The sequence below is a fragment of the Hesperophylax consimilis genome, chromosome 1, assembly GCF_061612785.1.
Source record: "Hesperophylax consimilis isolate HC1 chromosome 1, BYU_Hcon_1.0, whole genome shotgun sequence".
NCBI classification, from domain to species: domain Eukaryota; kingdom Metazoa; phylum Arthropoda; class Insecta; order Trichoptera; family Limnephilidae; genus Hesperophylax; species Hesperophylax consimilis.
In genome coordinates, this window is record NC_142836.1 from 19,594,731 (window position 1) to 19,613,906 (window position 19,176).

Sequence of the window (19,176 nt, forward strand, 5' to 3'; positions counted from 1 at the left end):
TCACTGTCAAAGTAGTTTGCTAGTGGGAAGTGTATCGCTCTGGAGGTCCGGAAAATTTGGGAAATTCTGATACTAATCGGTAAGCTATTACTGTTTTGTGTTTGAATTAATTATAATGTTTATCTTTGTCCTTGAATATGCCAAGAGGGCGAAGAATCAGCCAAATGTTGTGTAATATTCAACGAATGTTCCGTAGGTACGATGATAATCAATACAGCTTGCTCGTTTGCGGAAAACATATTATCTTTCACGGTTATTTTTCACGTATTTTAGTGTTTTCCGTGCATTGATTAAACTTGTTTATTACTCGACTTGTTAACGTCTGACCTTACTGCAAAATGGTTTATTAGAGAACATTTAGAGAACTTGAAAATAAGGCTGAATCATGTAAAGATTGTTAAGTACCTACATTATCTACGTTGTTTTGTACTCGTTTATTTGTTTTTTTTAAGCTCAAACCTGCAACATGATCGTTCTGAGCTTTTACTGCGAGAGATTTTAATGGCTTAATTTTTATATCTACAAATTAGAGTATTATGAAAAAATTGGCAAAAAATATTTGTGTACAACGAAGTCATTTATGAAAATCATCCAGTTTCTTTATGCAAATTCATTGCAAGGCTTCTTTATTATTACGTGATCACTTGAAAGTGGTAGGTACTTACTTACCAACGTATCATATATAGCATTTAGTTCCTACCTACATTATTATAAAATAAATTTTATTCGTTCCCATCCGCAACAGCTGGATTGTGATTCATCAATTAATTCTTCATCTACATGAATTATAATATAATTATAATATATAATATAACCGTCATAATAATATTACCGTCATCTTGAATGGTTTAGCCGCCGATCTCGACAAATTTGTAGTGCAGGCATAGACATATGAATATGAATATTATAATTCCTATGTCTGTGAGTGCAGGTTACCTATAAAAAATCAAGCCGCGGAGTTAAAAATATGAAGTTCTTGCTGAATCTTAATTAGGCTAAGCATAGGCTTTAGGTTAAAATAACCCACACTTTGTGAGAAAATACCATTTAAAAACATTCTTCGCAACTTCGCATTTGAAAACAAGTATAGGTTATTAGTTATTATTTATTATTATTATCGTAGCCACTAGCAGGAGCGTCGCTCGTCGCCAGCTTCTAAGTAAGAGGGGGGCAGCGTATTTTTTGTGTTGATATTACGGAGAAGGAACAAGGAAGTAGTCACAATAAACCAAAAATATATTTACTTACAGACGTTTACCCGGCATTGCTAGGGGTTATGTTAAGCCGTGAAGGGGCCTATAGAGTATGGATATTAGGTTGATATCTATAAAAAACCTTTTTTACTATTTATTCTATACAGAATCATCACAATTTTCAAAATAGATTTTAAGGATACAAAAAAATTACTTTTAGGAAATCCTAAATGTTGATTTAATGTTAAACGTATTTAAGGAGATTTCGAAGTTTTAAAGAGCATGGTAGACTATAGTTACATCATGTATATGACAGTCAAATGTTTCTTGCTATAAACCCATTTTCAAGGTTTCAAGTTGATAAGCAACGTTACAACACTTACTTCTTTCCTTTCTCCTCCTCACACATGACAGTTCCCGTAATTAATAAAATAACATTTATTATCCGCATGAAAAATTGATGTGATTGTCCTGCCGCTGAGAGCTCCGTTGTAATTTATCTTTCTTTTACGTCGCCTGAACAGAAAGCGAGATGTCACTTCACAAGTGGTAGTGGTTGGTGATTTAGCAGGGGTGCCCAGGTTTATGGGGTGAGGTTTGTCCAGATATTGGTGGCGGGTGTGTCGGCCCACCTACAGTGGCAGGCCGGATCAGGAGAGGTCGGTTTAGGGAAACCCTTTGACCTCTCCAGTCGGACTCTCAACCCATTGCCTTTCACCGCTGTGGATGGATTCATACGTCCGGCACTCCAGGACTTACTGACCCACAGATTCCTACCCACCCCTCATATATTTTTCTTCCCATTACTTCCTTTCCTTAAAAAGATTCCCATCACAGCATCCCCAAAGATGTCATAAGCCCTGGGAGAAATTATTTTCCTCGGGGCCCCCTGTGTGGGGTTAATGTTGCGAATTTGGGGTTACGATTGACGACAGGACGGTTATGTGTTTAATATTAAGCCTTACATTGTGAATCGTGATCTGATTAATATATTCTAAAGTGAAGTTGGACGTATTATTAGTTCACCCTGATAAACCAGGGATAAAACACTGACAAGTACAGGATAACATTTTTTAGGACATTAATTTTTAAATATTTGTGCCCAACAGTTTTCCGAACTTGTTTGGAATACTCGTCCGAAGTCCCCTCTTACGCCGCAAATGCCCAAATTGCCCAAAGATACTGGATACTTAGCGACGTTTATCAGATCCGATTATATTTAGAATCGCAGGTCAATTAGACACTCCAAAAACAAGGGATGTTTTAATTGTAGGATTTGTTGAACTGAAAGTATTCGCCTTAGGATCATTGCCTTTCAAAAACATACGTTGTCAATTTTAGAGACGATCAGAAATTAACCTTTCGGACGAGTACCGTTAGTAAAGATAAATATACCCATTTCAAATTTAGAATTATTAATTAATTAATTGAAATAAAATAATTTTGGTACCTGATTTACGATACTGAATCTGGATTGTTCCCACAATCAGTCCCAATTTTGATGTTTAACATAACCTAAAATATAATTATTTTAAATGGGAAATTTCTATATTATCGAATGATTCAAATAATATTTCCAACCTCTGCCACCGGCTACAATCTAAAAGATCATTCTGGGAGTGAAAACCTTGTAGTGTTAAAAAAGAAGATATCTAATCAAATTTGCGTTTTCTCGTGGAGCTGTGGAGTTAAATTTCAGCTTCACTGTGCTCTTATTCGCAGCAGCAACTTTTAATTATGAAAAATGCTAAGAGTTGGCCTTTCACGTTTCTCCCTTGGAAGTTTTTAATTACACAACTCTGGCATTGGGATCTGGAGTCATTTTAACTTGCTGTGGGTGATTCTAGGGTTCCAGACAGCCGATCGTGATTTCTTTTTAAAGTAGGTACCCACCTACAGGTAATAAAATTTCATTAACAATACGTTTACCATACAAGTTAGGTACTATCTTCTAACTAGTAATAGTTAGGGCGTTGCCTTTTTAATTTTCATTGTTATTATTTAAAAATTATATTTTTTTCATTACCTACCTATACTTTATAATTTAAAAAATTCTGTTTATGGGTGGCTGCCTGAGCTGACTTATATTAACGATTTCATGGTGGGATGGTTGAATGTTTTGTTTGTTTTATATAAGTCGTTGATTACTCAAAATATGAATTCAAAATCAATAGAATGTTTTTTACAAAATTTTAATTATTATTTTTATGATTTTCTCGTGTTCACTTTTGTGTACCTTAAATATTGGTACTCGTAAAATTGCTGGATTTATTAACCGACGTGGCATCGCCCGTGTTTAAATTGTTTTCTTATTCTTATCTTGTCAAAAATGTCATCTTTATTTTTATGAGCTGAAATAATTGGGTTGAACTGAAAATTCCAGACTAAAAGCGATGTGCGCATTTCATGACAAGTTAAGAGTTTTTGCTGCTTCAGAAAAAGATTTCTGAAAAGATGCTTCTCGTAAATAAACTCACAATTTTGACATATTCTATCGATTTCTATTTTGTGTTATTTTTTCAATCATTTCTTTTCTCCGGATCCTTTTAGTCCCATACGTTATTGTCCAGAAGCAAGTGTAGACAACAAAGACAGTGCCATTCACCCCAATACGTACTGCCTGAATAAGTGATTAACCCTTCACAAGGGTCAGAGCAATCTTACCTGTTTATTTTGGCCGAAAATGGCTGATTCATACTAACGATTTTTCTTATCATCCCCTTACCTTATCTTATAAAACAAGCAATTTCTTGTGAAACCCATTCTTCAGTCAATTTCTTATTAAAACTTAAAACACTTTTCTACTAGGGTTAATCTCTTGGTTGATACAACCCTCACGTTGGCAATTTAGTGAAGTTATTGTCAAAGCTACTTCGCGGATTATTTCTACCGTCAATATTTTTGTTGCTTAATGTGAATGAGAAGATTATTTTTGCTGGCGTTGGCAAATTTCTTAATTAGTATTTTCTTACTATTTCAACAAACTTATTTTTAAATTGCAAGCACACAAATAAAGAACAATAAACCTTTTTTTAAATTTTATAAACTTTGTTCGTGTTGTTGATGATAACAAAAATAATTGGATACATTTTATACCGCCGTTTTTGTGAAAAATTTCCTCAAATTCGCTTTTCTATAAGTGCTTGAATTTCTATTATTGCCATTGAGCTGTAGTCCGAAAAGCCTAAGGAAGATATCGAGCCATAATCGGCAGAACAGCGTAAGCGACAATTTGTAAATTATACAGGAGAAGGTTTTTTTTAATTAACACTCTTAATTGATTCCAAAAAGGATTTAGGTTAATCAAGATTGATAATCTTTGGTTACTGCCTGTATGAAATGAAAATACTTTTTATTTGAATGCCTCCAGTTGTCGAGATAGTGGCGGTAACGCTGTTTTGCCTGTAACCCTAACAGATTTTTTTCCCTCTGAAATGTCGCTTACGCTATTTGGAGTAGATTTTTATAAAAATTTTATCATGCAATAAATGTATTCCATAAGTAACTACTAATAAAAAACATATATATTTTTAAAGTAATATTTTTTAATTATCTTGCTTGTACTTTACAGGGAAAATTAAGAAAAAATATTATTTTCTAAAAACAATAAAAATAAAAATGTTATTTCCAAAACAATAAAAATTAAACAAAAATATTTTAACAAATAATAAACATAATAGATACAACGTATATATTTTTTTAATAATAGCACTTATATCGGCAATTTTTCAAAAGTTTGTTGGTTTGAGCCACATTTTTCAAAACTATTCACATGTCTTCCTGGTCGGATTCAGGTAAGGTATCTTCCACTGAGGATCCATGTGGCAGTTCCAAAAATTCATGCCTCATCCTCTCAGGAATAATACCTTTCTCGCAGAGACCTTTAAGATCCCTATACTTGATCTCCGATATTGGCAATTTAGCACTGTATAGTGTTGGTGGTAGCGATTGAAGTATCGCGGCACTCGATCGGGATCTGATTGCATTGTCCAGGTCTAAGAGCTCAATCTTACTCTCATTGAAAAAGCCGTACATTACTTCAATATTTGACGAGTTGTTTTTAAATGAGGCCTGTCGTAACTCTCCAAATTTAATTTTAAATTTTGAAGGAATGTAAGCAGCAGCAAAGGATTTCCAGTCCCGGAATTCTGCATGTGACACAACAATGATTTGATAATTTTTGGGCTGTGTCCTGGCATTGGAAATTATGGTGGGCCATTCTGATGGAGCCCAAATCACCCTGCGCCTGATGAAAGTTTCAATTGTCGCATGAATGGAATCGACCGGCATCATGGTGTGACCTGGTAACAGAAAATGTATTTCTAAAGATTCAATGAAAGTTGCATTTTTCATGAAATAAGAGAGCATAGCTAACATTGCTCGGTTCTTATTTTGACCAGCGCAGCTATCACAGTACAATAAAACCTTGGATTTCTTCCTCGCTTTTTCAATCATTTCCAAATATTTGTATATTATTGTGCAAATTTCATTACAGCCACGCTTGCCATCAGTTTCACCCCATAGAAAGCAATATCCATTCTTCGTTCCACTTTCGTAGATACTCTCATTATAGTATGCGTATTTTCGACTATAATACAAATTTACGCTTTCTCCATGGGGAGTGTTTAGCACCTTCTCGAGGTCAAAACTTGCGCACAAAATATCATTATCATTTTTGCTTTTAGCCTGATCATTAATGAAGATCTCTTTGCATTTTTCCTTTTCGCTGAGGTGACTTTTGTAAATATCCATTTCAGTTTGCTGAAGCTTCTCGTCGCCGGACAAATTTTTCACTTTCTCACATAAAGAACACTTGTCCTTTTTAGGTAAATGAAAACCCAAGTTGAAATTCGTATTAAATATTTTTCTAAAAATATTCAGACTCACAATGTTACTATGCCCAGATTCATCTAATGAATTAACATTTTCAATGTATATTTTATACACAGTTTTCACATTACGCAAATCGGCAGGAAGATATCTTTTCGAAGATTTATTTCGACAGTAGTGAGATGGAACAGCGGGCAATTGTGTGATAAACTTTATTACCATGTCCTTTTTTTCTTGGTCAGTTTTATTGGATGGTTCGTGCTTTCCTCTCATATCGGCTTTAGAAAAATTATTTTCTAAAATATTATTGCATGCATGCCTGATAGTCATTTGCCCGATGTCAAGAGTTTTCAAAAGAAATTGCTGACAGACTTGAACTCTTTTCTTGTTCCAATTTATGAAATATTTATATGATGTGTTTCTTCTGCTATCATTTTTAGCCCTTTTTCTTTTGATTGGCTGTTTGTTTATACACAAAAGAAGCCAGTCCCTCTGCCGCTGGTTGCTGGCCATGCCCCAATAAAATGCATGTATGTTAAGGCGATCTTCTTCACTGAATTGAATGGCACAATTGTTGCCACATTTTTTATTTAGACACGGATTTGGTTTAACACTTTTGTGCTGTCCAGTACATTTTTCTCCTCTCCTTCGCACTCTCTTCGGGACTAATTTTGATTTCCTTAACCCAGCATATCCAACAGATAAATGTGGATCACTAACACTGCCAATAAGTAAGCTTTCATCGCTCATTTCTGCATCTGCATCATCTGAGTCAGGCTTCCAAGACTCTTCAGATGGTTCGAAATCTAAACATAATTCAGTATCGAAGAATTGAACAATTGGACTTAAATGTGCTGTTGCTGAAGTGTTCCCATCACAAACATCTATTTTCTGATTATGGGGCTCCTCGTCAATACATAAAATTGTTCTTAAATTATTATCGGAGGGTTCCAGAATGTCCATCGAATCACTTTCGCTATCAGTGTAATCTACTAGACGAACAGTAGTCAAATGTTTCGGTAATGTAGGTGACTTTCTTGAATCACTATCTATCTTTGGCAGAATAATCGGTGAACCTGAAGAGGTATTGGCTATAGACTGTAATGCTATTTCTACCATCTTACGCGTTCGAGTTTGTGGAGCCATCTGCACAAGAAAAATATTTTGTATTAGTTTACTTCATAACACAATGACATTTTACCCCTTAAACGCACAGTGCGTAGTAGGTAACAGTAATTATACTAATATTATATAACTAATTATGCTAATATTTAAATACGTAACGTAATTTTATTTGATTAATTTGTGTTATTTCACAATTAATTAATTTAAAATAATATATAGTATATTTGCGGCACGTTCCAGAGTGGAAGATACTCTCAGTATCGCCCTGGTGTAAGACCACCATTCAGAATTGAAACGTTGCTTGAAATGGCTTTAGCCGTGTTTGGTGACCAGATCTGAATAGCCAGGTACTTCACCACCTTCCTCTTCCCCATCTTCCCTCCCCTCCCCAATACCCTCAGCCTCACAACATACCCCAATTGGGGATGCCATAGTCTCACTGGCTCCAGACGGGAGCAGTTGGGACTCTTGTGCGGTATTACTGTAAAAAAAAAAAAAAAAAAAAAAAATAGATTTACCGTGTAGAATTTCCGTTGCAATCGAAAGCGACGCCGCCACCCGCTGACACGTTCGCACTGGTCATCCGATGGACGCTAACTGACAAAACTGGAACATTCTCTACCGTTCGGCGTAAGAACGTAACCGACCATATTGTCGCTTACGCTATCAAATGACGTCGGTTGCGCTGTTTTGCTCGTCTACAAGATTTGTAAGGAAGTTCATACGCTAAAAGGCACAGGTACCGAAAAAGCGTCAGGCGTAAGATAGAACTGTTATATTTTTATCGCATACGTATTAGGTAAAATTGAACAGCTTTCATTAAAAATCGTAATTTGACAAAAAACGTCGCTTACGCTGTTCTGCCGATTATGGCTCGATATAACACGATAAAGTGAGTTGAATGTTAGAGTCATGACATGTCAGGAGTTGGTAAAACAGAATAGTATTAATGCTTGTGAACGGAGCAAAGTGTATGTGCCATGACATAAGTCGAGTAGCAAAGTGTATGTGCCATGACATAAGTCGAGTAGCAAAGTATATGTGCCATGACATAAGTCGAGTAGCTTTTCATCGTCTCTGCCTACTTTTACGGAGAAATTGCGTGATGGTTAAATAGTCCTCAAATTTATTATACGTTACTAGCATCGCCCGCGAGAAACCACGGGATAGTCTGAATTCTTGATTATTGACAAATCAGTTCCAATTTTAAAAATAATAAAAATGTTACTTTAATAAAAAAAGTTACTTTATCGCTTGAGTTCCAAGAGATTTTTACTTTTTAGTTACTCAAGCGATAAAGCAACTAATAAGTACTTTAATAGATAAAGTACTTATGAGTTACTTTATCGCTTGGGTTTCAATATTGAAAATGATCCATAAATTAAATGCAAATTTGAGTTCATTGATCCAGATTTCACGGAGACAAACAACCACGACAAACAACCGAAATTAGTATGTTTGATTACACACTGATGGTACTGAAAAGTAATGTCCCGCTGTAATAATTATTTTCTTGTAAATTATGAAACCACGTTTCACGTTTTCTACTCGTGGGTTAAATTGATTGCCTGTTTTCGTAACATTTCGGTTTGCGTCCTCGCATAGGCTGGCCGCCTACAGTCGCCGCCCTGTCTCGGTTTTATGAGTCATTCCCGCCCACCTAAGCCTCGAGCCACCCCACTACCCCCCGCCCCCAGAACCGCCCGCCCCCGGCGTGTGGCATCCGCCAGTTTTTATTTCCGCCCAGACTTCTGCAGCTCAAAACAACCCCCACCCCATTCACACCATCGCATTATATGTGTAAGCTTTTGGGAGGATTAAAAAAAATTTACTGAATCAGTCAAAACATGTCACATATTTTGAAAGTATTTATACTTAGCCGAGATGTATTCATCTGTATGCCGTGGAAACATGTACGTTGACCCAGGCATAAACCTAGACTTAGAAGCATTTGAAATGCGTCTCCTAAAAATAATATGGACTGATATTGGTTAACTAATTTTTAAGTTCTTCAACGAATTTTATAATATACAACTCCAGTGTCTTTTTGAGGATCAATAAATAGAATAGAACCCCAGTATTACGCTCGTATCATAAGGACCGACAAATAGAATATAACTGTAGTATCTTGCCCGTATTATGAAGACCGACAAATAGAGAAGAACTAACAAAAAGACTGATAAATAGAAGACCAACAAATATAATAGAACTCTAGTATCTTGCCCATACTGAAGACCAACAAATATAATAGAACTCTAGTATCTTGCCCGTATTATGAAAACCGACAAATAGAAAAGAACTCTAGTATCTTGCCCGAATTATAAACACCGACAAATAGTATAGAACTCCAGTATCTATCTTGCTCATAATATTACCCCAGTGATTATCCATGGAAAGATTATTGGTATGCGTATTATGGGAAGACGCCGCACCGCATGGTTTCGAAACCTACGTGACTGATACGGACAGGGCTGGAGGCTTCAGGATGAAAATAGTCAATAGATGATAGCCAATCTCTTATAGAACAGAGCAATAAGAAAAATATTCAATCATGTCTTACATCCAGTGTTCCAATACTAACTTCTCGGAAAAAATGCTAAATGAGTTTGTAATTGTAATATTCAACCAAAAACCTCGTTAAAAACCAGATCCTTAACAAATAAAACACTAAACATACCGATAACACACACCACACACGGAAAAAGACACTTTCAATACTACGCTACTAAACTGTTTAATTGTATGCCCATTACTCTGAAGCAACTACTAACTGCAAATACATCCGCAAACATTCACAAAAAACATATCACAACCTGGATCAAAAACCAAGATATTTTATTTTTTCAAAACATAATAACTCCAAACCAAACATAACTAAACCATAAAAAGTATATAATAAATAAACACGTTTTTCGAGATTTTACCAACTATACTCACACATACAATACAAATATATGCACTTACATATATGTTAATATATAGTAACATTTTTTTTTTACATATTTATTATGAATATTCTTTTTACAAAAACCATAAAAATTAAAACTAAAACTTAAAATAATAAAAACTTTCTTCTTCAACACATAAATACTTGTCACACCTATACATAACCACGTAAACAACTCAGCACAGGTTCTCCTAGTGAGGTGTTCACGAAACATACAATATTACTCACATACAGTATCACATTCTCAAACCTACCTTACACACAACATATTTTAGTTATAAGTTTGAAATATACCAAATACAAATATAAATAATTATGTGAAACTGTAAATTATATATAGAAATAAAAAAATTAAAAAAATTAAAAAAAAATGTGCCAGCGTTCAGTTAATGTATCCAGATATGGACTTTAAAATGACACAAACCGAATTCCGACAAATTCCAGCCGGTAAATGCTGACAGGTTACACATACTTCATACTCGTAGCTGTTCAGAAAAAGCTCCATTTGTTTGTTCGATGAATAAATGAACTACATGTTTTTTGTCCTCGCGCCGTTCATATGATATTGTTAACATGCACGGCTAAAATATAAACATACCCCGCTGGCGCCTTGGCCTGGCCGTTAAAGAATACTATTCTTAGATAAATGAAACTAATACGTATGACCCAATTTGCGTTGAGTAATTAGAAATGGTTATTAAATTTACATTTACTCAATTGTATTTACAGGTGCTCTTGCCTATGAAATTATCAATATTTTTAGTAGTTTGAATAAGATTTAAACGCCCAAAAATATTTGTGAACGCAAATCGACCCACGAGAAAGCAAAGCAGAAGTTCTGATGGTTTTTTTTCTTTAAAGGCTCTTGCTGATGTGATTTTTTAAGTTATTTGTTGTCTGAAGCTATCTCGGGTTGACTGAGGCGTAATCTTATTTGACTTATTTGCTTGACATGTGCGTAATTATTTTCTTATTTGCTAAATATCTATGGATAATTTGACGCCAATGGCAGTTTGCTTTTATGTGCTGGTCTGTCTAGAGTCTAGAGTATCTATTATCCTTTTGAACAGGCTGCAGGCAGTGGGTGTATATTGTACATCCAATACAGAGCTTACATCGCATCGGTTTCATGTCACAGAAAACTTGTATATTAATACCTATATTCTCTTGTTTTGTTTTAGAAACTAATAGAAGGTAGGTTTTAATGACAGCCAATGTTTTAAAAACTAATTTTTAGGCACCTTAAATGTGCATTTCAAAAAGTTAAAACACAATTTTATTTTAATTTTAAATAGACTTAATTTTTTCTTTTAATTTCGACTACCGCAGCCGAAACGTAAAGTTAATATTAATATTATTTGGCAAAATTGTTCCTATCCTACCAACATTATCTTATCTGTATTTATTTATAATTGATAACATTAATTCCGAATAAATGAATGATTGGGTTACCTCCGAGCTTTAATTCTAATTTGACCGGTCAGTAGCTGAGTTGGCATCACATTTGGGTCCCACTCAGGCGTAGTGTGTTCAATTCCTCGGCTGGCTAAGTCCTCCATCACAACACAAGCAACATTTTCCGCTTGTTATGGTGGTAGTAGAAGATTTTCAAGTATTGTCAGGTTATTCTTGAATGTTTGTCTTTCTCCCTAAGTCCTGAACTTTAAGTATGTTATTTATCTAAATTTAACAAACTATTGTTTATTTATTTATTTTTTATCAATCTTTTCAATAAACGTGCATTGTCAAATCGTTGCCGTGGATAAAACACATTGAACCAATATGTACGATATACATAAAGGCGTACTGCTGATGGATCTATTGTAACCTTTCCCACTTTCTCATGAACAACCCATTTAACAGAAAGAATTTTTACAACATATCTCTCCGTGGCAGGACCATGCCGCTTTTCCCACCACTTGGGCGCACCTGGGCGAATCTTATGAGCAGAACATTAATCTCACGAGGGACACCTTCCCATCTCGACTCTTGTAATAACTTATTTACCCACCCCCGGTCCCCGGGAGATCCCGCTCTTATTTATGGGCCCATTAATAAGAAGAGACACCAAGTAATCTTGTACTTACTTGTTTTACATTGTGTAATAAGGCCGCGGACTTCTTTTACACAAAAGGCCGTTAAATGTAATGCCCCAAATATTGTTCTACACGGGTGAAGTATTTATCGCTACAACGCGACCCTTAACGTTTTCAATACGATATCTTAAGCGACCAATAAACATCCTTTCCAAACTGATCAAGTTGTCAGTGTCGATATTTCATGGGTTCATATTTTACTGAAATCAGTCCTGCTGAAGGACTGAAACGATTCCTTTAAACTTTCGCGAACCACTATCCAAACTAATCAAACGTCATTTAAACAGGGTTTCTTCTATTTTTGTCGTTCAGATGAGCTGTCTGATGAATAAGACAAAGTTGTGTGAACGTACGAACTGACCGACAATCCCTCCATAAACACGAATTATTCTCAATTAGTGAGTTATCAATTAAAAGCTTGGAACGTATATTATATACTTACCCTTATGCAGATCTTTAGAAATAATATACTGTTAAACCATCTGTCTGCTGTACATTTTACTGATGTTCTTACTTACTTCTATAAATATTTATTATTTGTTATCACTCTGTTAATAAAAATAAATATAAAAGGTTAAAAAAATGTGTTATTTTGCATATTTTCTCAATTTTTAATAAAGTCCAAGGGTTTTAATTTGGGTATTATTACTAACCACCAGTCTCTGATTTATTCCAGACAACATTTAACTAAAGCATTTTCTCAATTTAACCCTTAAATATGTAAATAAATTTCATGTTTCAATTAAATATGAAATTTTGCTGACTTTTCATAAATATTTACCGAAACAAATGTTCTAAAATTAACCTAAGAGCTTGTGACTTTACGAGCACCTGTATGAGATTACGAGCGCGAGTTTAAATATTCCTTACAATGTAATTAGGGTTGTTTATGCGAACTGGAAATACGATCGCATTAGGGTGGGATATTTATGAAATACCACTTTTCCCGTTCTGAAAATTTTGGCCACAAATTCCGAATAAAATCGGAAAACCTAATTTTCAGCTTATTTTTAAAAATTATGGCTTTTTACGGTGGTGAAGTTGGCAACCATCGGTAGGGGTATAATATGTTGGCTCTGAGGCAGCTTTCATTGTATGCATAAAATTAGCCTCAATTTCAATTAAACTTTTTATCTTTTTTTACACTAGCTCCAGTGGAGTGTAAAAAAACACTAGGAGGCCCTGAGGGAAATTATTTTCCTCGGGGCCACCTGTGTAAAAAACAAGTGGAGGATCTTTTCAATGAAAGGAAGGAGAGGTAGTTCAGGGAAGTAAAAATGAATGATAGCTGGATAGGAATCTGGGGGTCAGTGTGTCCAGGACTAACGAACGTATGAATAGTCAACTTTTTGCCAAAATTCTGTGATTTGATCAGAATTCAGCTACTAGTACAACTGATTGAGCTACTGGTAGATTTACCTCCGGTCTTTTATGCGTTTAATTTTTAAGAGATTTAGATAAATAATTATATAAGCATTTGGTAGCAATTAACTAAATTAAAAATAAATACATAGAAAAGGTAAAATTAAACAACTATATATATAAAATATTACGAACATCGTAAAATAATGTTGTCAAAATGACCAAAGGTAAACAAAATAAATAAAGTTATTAACTTGATTGAGCAAGTTTCTTACAGAGAATATAAATTTATGATGTGTTGGCCAACCCTCGGATTTCCGAATATTCATTTTAATTCAAATTTAAATTCCGAACCCTCCTACGTCTCAAAACATTGTGCTAGGTTAGTATTGACACGGTGTGTATCGTATAAATGTGCGAGTCCAGTGAGAAATGCACCATACAGCCATATAATATGTATAGCGTTGTATGGCTTAACAACCGCCTCCTGCAATTTGAGATATCGTGCCTGCAGCCGGCTCATTAACTGCACGCCGCCAGTCGCCAACCTGCACCAAGCCTGTACCGCTAGCTCAGCAGAGGTTCGAGCCCGTAATTCAGTCATACTTCCAGCTACAGCCCGTCACGAAAATGAAGACAAAAATGAACTGCGATCGTTTGAATGGTTATAAATGGCAACATCAAGATGGTTCAAGTGAAAATAATGTGACTTTAAAAGACACTGTGGGCCAAGTGAATATTTGTCACACTAACATCAAATGGTGTTCAGAAATTAGTGATACTTCCTGAAAGTGATACTTATTTTCATTTATATTCTAACCAATTTTTGTATTCGAGCTTCGAGAAAATTTACAGTTATTTGTTTTTGGGGTATTATTGCCGTGTTGCTCTACCTCTTGCTTTTAGCCAATGTTTCGGACAGCATTGCAGTGTCCATCATCAGGGTAGATGTGTAATCAATGCATCAATGCACAATCAATGCAATGCTGTCCGAAGCGTTGGCTAAAGAAGGAGGTAGCGCAACACGGCATAATACCCCAAAAACAAATCACTATAATACTTTTGACCGTGAAAATCTCAAATCATATCTTCGAGAAAATTTTCTATGTAATATTTTTGCATGTACCTGCCATTTATTTAGATGATGTTAAATCAAAATAATAATTACAATGTGGAAGAGACGCGCCCTTTAGACAATGAATTAGCGTTAAGAAAATTTGTGTTATGCTATTTTTTCTGTCTATTATCCAATATCAATCTGTCAGATTCGAAAATCTATAATAACCTAACATTTGAATCTACTTTAATTTATTCTAAAATCGGCGTTACTCGGTGTTGCCATAGTAATGAAAAAAATTATTTCCATTTTATTAAATTTCTGTGCTTTCTTGACGGGCTGTATTTCCAGCTGTGTTTCAGATACCAGCAACTACCAGCTCCCCGCGGACCCAGCCTGTCAATTTTAATCATGGCTTCGAGGAAAGGCGCCGATGGAAACTAGCGAAGTTTCCCAGAACTCGACCAAACAATTTTCTGCGCTCATATTATGGCAACACTTGGCGAGACGTATGAAATTATTAGCTGTGTGAACTTTCATTATTTTTTTTTACTGCTGCTTGATATAATATGTTCGTGGTGAATACAATGCAGCCATTGAGAGTACAAGGGTTCGGGCTCATGCTGTGAAAATTCAGGGTGTCGTTATTGACGATATTCTATGAAAATAATCCAAAAATTAAACCAGTCCTGTCTGAAAATGGAGTGATAACATAGTTTTTCGTTTCTTACTTAGGTAATGTGGTCACAAACTCAATGTGAGGTTACTTTTGTACTAACCTGACGCAAAATAAAAAGATTCAAAACATATATCTTATTTCCTTTGAGTCTAGGTGAAAATTTTTTTTTATAGATTTTTATGTAGTTTTTACGTATGCACTTGCAATATGTCGTTTAGGAAAATATTTTAGGTGTGTACTTGTTTCCTTTTGTTAGCATTCTCAATATTAATCAATAAGCAAACATGCTGCATAGAGTGGATAGATAGTTAATTTAAGCCATGCGTGAATTGAATAAAAATATAAAAAGCTTCGTGTTATTCAACGCTTTTTTCGTGATTATTTTCAATATGAATGTGATGCTATTACTTTTCAATAATTCACCGAAAAGCTTTAAACGTATTCATGATCGTTATATTTTTTACTGCCGCAGTTACCACACTGCTTCACCACTTATGGCGAGCACTTTTCGACTTTATTTTTTTACGTGTAAAAAAATTATATCATTTTTACAGTAAGAAGTTCAATGACTTTACCAAAATTGTTCCGCCATCCTTTAAATTACCTCATCTCCGTTCCTTATAGGGTGAACTGACTAGTTAAACTATCGTGAAGCTGTCTTACCGGGTTATCCTTTTGCAATTTCATAGGTTTTCATACGTCATAAGCTATAAGACTTTTGCGTTGGTACTTTGATAGTACAATAATGACAAATTCCTTTATTCAGGAATGTGGGTAGGTTAGTGCAATACCACATATGCCATAGATATATATAATATATACAACTAATAACATTAATTTATTAGAATTTTAAAAAGTGAGTAACTTATTAAGAAAAATAGTAAATCAACCATGTAAATAAGCAAACATCATTGATTTACCTTTTCTTTGTCACTATTGATCCATCGGATTGAAGATTATTAGGCCAATAGCTTTATCTAATTTGCTTCAATACTTAAACCTGCACTCTGACGATTCCATGATGGGAATATTTGCGGAGTTATTGATACTTTCCATTATTCCTGCAACCTTTGTTTTCATTAAAGCTGCAAATCCGGGAATTCATCCTTCCATGAACATAGAGGAGGTACAGCTGTGCATGGGAAGTCCAAACAGCATGCGGTATGCATTATTACATTGCACCCAAAGCATTTTCTTTGTTCTCTAGTTGGCCCAGAGCTCGCTTGTGTACAAAATGTGACACTAAATAATTTCTAAATTATAAACTTTAAATATTTTACCATCTCCCTGTAAGAAATTACTCGCAGAGTCGTAAGCTTCTTGTTTCTGGGTCCAGAGGTCGCAAGATCAAAGCTTGGTATGGGCAAATACTTGTTAGGTAATTGTGTTGTTTTTTTTGTGTTATATTTTTCGTACTACGTTCCTGACTGAACGATTCCCTCAGTATCAAATTTTGAGAGAATCCATTTAGAACGGAGGTGGGGAACCTTTTTACCGACGGGGGCCATTTGGATATTCATAGTATCACTCGCGGGCCGCACTAAGTATACCACGCCTAAAAAGAATTCATCGAATAAAAAATGGTACATGTCATTGAAGAAGAAGATAATACTAATAAATCTAAACGATTGATTGGTTGGTTGATGGGTATAACCGTCAAAATAAGTTACAAAGAAAAAGTTGTTCCTGAATGCCAAATGCGTTACCAAACTTCATATTCACAAATGAGTCTGCTACTAGAAATGTATAAGAGCACTATGAATGCCAGAACGGTTTTCTCTGAGTTGGGTCTGCAGATGAGTCCGCAAAACGAATTATCTAGTTAGAAAGCGAAATATTTATATTTCCTTAACCATAATGAATAATTTTAAAAAAAAGTTGCGTCTAGAACACAAGACTGGCTTAAACTTAACAAAAAAGTGGGTGTGTCAAGCCTACGCAAGACAGAAGTGAAACTTCTAGTTTCAGCTGATGCTTGGCGTGGCGCAGTTCGCTGGTGTCTGAGAGAGAGGAAAGAAGAGAAGAGAGAGAACGTTCGTGAGCGGCTCCCCCACCTCAACAAGGTTTCACTTCAAAAATGCCACAGCCGAGAATCGAACCTCGCTTAACTGATTGAAAGCCAACCACGCTGAGCACCAACTGTAAGCAAAGCCGCATAAATTGATTATATTATGTAGGTTCTGAAAATATGAGAGCTTGTTATGTTTTATAATGTTACCTACATCACACCCAAAATATAATATATTTTTAAAAATAATGTACAATGTACAGAAATAAAATCCCACACAAGATCGCGTAGTGCGCTCTAGCGAACGGATATTTTATCAGAGGGAGATAGTTTTAATTTTTTTTTCTGTAAATTATTACATATTATCAAAATAAATAAATTAATTAAATAAATGTAATACAATTATCATAATATACGGATTAGATAATAATTTTAATCCAACACAATAACGCAAAGCGCGCTCTAGCGGAGTAATGTTTTATCACAGTGAGATAAGTGTTTTTATTATTTTGCAATATTATTTTCTTTTAAAAAATGTTCTGACCTACTAAAAAATAAGATATTGAATGAAAAAGGCGTTAAAAACAAAAAAATAATGTGCGATGGCCGAGAATCGAACTCGGATCAACTGCTTGGAAGGCAACTATGCTGACCATTACACCACCAACGCCAGTTGTCGGGATGAGCTAAGAAGCATTTATATGTTACTTCAAAACTTTGACTAGATCAAATGAACTTTAATCGGTGGTGGGGGTACCCGCATTTTCGTTTCGGTCATGAGTCGGTTTTACTCCGGTCCTCGAAATTGCATGACGCGCGTAAAGAAGTTTCACTTCAATAATTTTGTACAATAATCCACAAGCATAAATAATCGTTACACGCCGAACAAAAAAATGGTTTTCCTATGAATTTAGCGGCACATGATGTGAAACTAGAATTTAAACTGCACTCGGAATATGAGAACGGTTTCCTTCAAAATGCGTCAGCAGATGAATCTGCAACTGAAATTTGAATACATTCAAAATGCGTCTGCAGATGGATCCACAATTGTAACATTATCTTTACATTCTGAACACAAAACTACTTTTAACTTTAGATCCATCGAATCACATCGATCCATCAATAACCATAGAATCCATATTTAATTAAAACCACGCTCAAAACACGAAAATGGCTTTCCTCTGATTTTTGCATAACATATATTGCATAGTCTGCAACTTGGATTTTATATCTGCACTTCAAATACGATAATGTTTTCTTCAAAATGCGTCAGCAAGAAAATTCACAACTTGAATTTTATCGTTATATTCTGTACACAAAACTAGTTTTAAATTATGATTGAATCCTTGTGCGAGTCTCCAACTTTAATAAAAACTGTACCCAGAACACAAAAATTATTTCCTCCGATTTTTGCAAAACATAACCTGCAACTAGAATTTTATAACTGCACAGATATTTATGTCAGCAGATAAATCCACATCTGTAATTTTATATTTAAATTTTGTACACAAAACTGGTTTTAACTTATGAGTAAATCTGTAAGAGATTTTTCAATTTTAATTAGCATTGCACTCATAATATGCAAATGGCTTTCCTCTGAATTTAATGTGTAAAAATAAGAAATTATAATAAAATTGAGCGCTGATCGCGTTTTAATTTGTGTCTTATCTACTTTATAGTAACGCAGGGGAGTTCGTAAGTACTTACCTGTCAGCTATGTTGTACTTTACTCTATGTTTTGTAATAATGTTTTAAAATGTATCTGAATAACCTTGAAAGAAAACCGTTCTCGCATTTTGATTGTATGTATTTAAAAAAAAAAAATTGGGTGCTTTTAGCCGGCCGCACCAAAAGTGCTCGCGGGCCGTACTAAAAAGCG

General features: G+C 34.9%; 1 protein-coding gene across 8 annotated transcripts in view; it reads left to right on the plus strand.

Annotated features, from left to right (window-relative positions):
* Nucleotides 1–19,176, plus strand: part of unc-104 (kinesin family member unc-104) — a 96,361-nt gene continuing 77,185 nt past the window's right edge. For all 8 annotated transcript variants that reach the window (XM_089651201.1, XM_089651205.1, XM_089651204.1 and 5 more), the window contains exon 1: nt 1–79. The gene's annotated coding sequence lies outside the window, so the exon portion shown is untranslated. The remainder of the gene's footprint in view (nt 80–19,176) is intronic.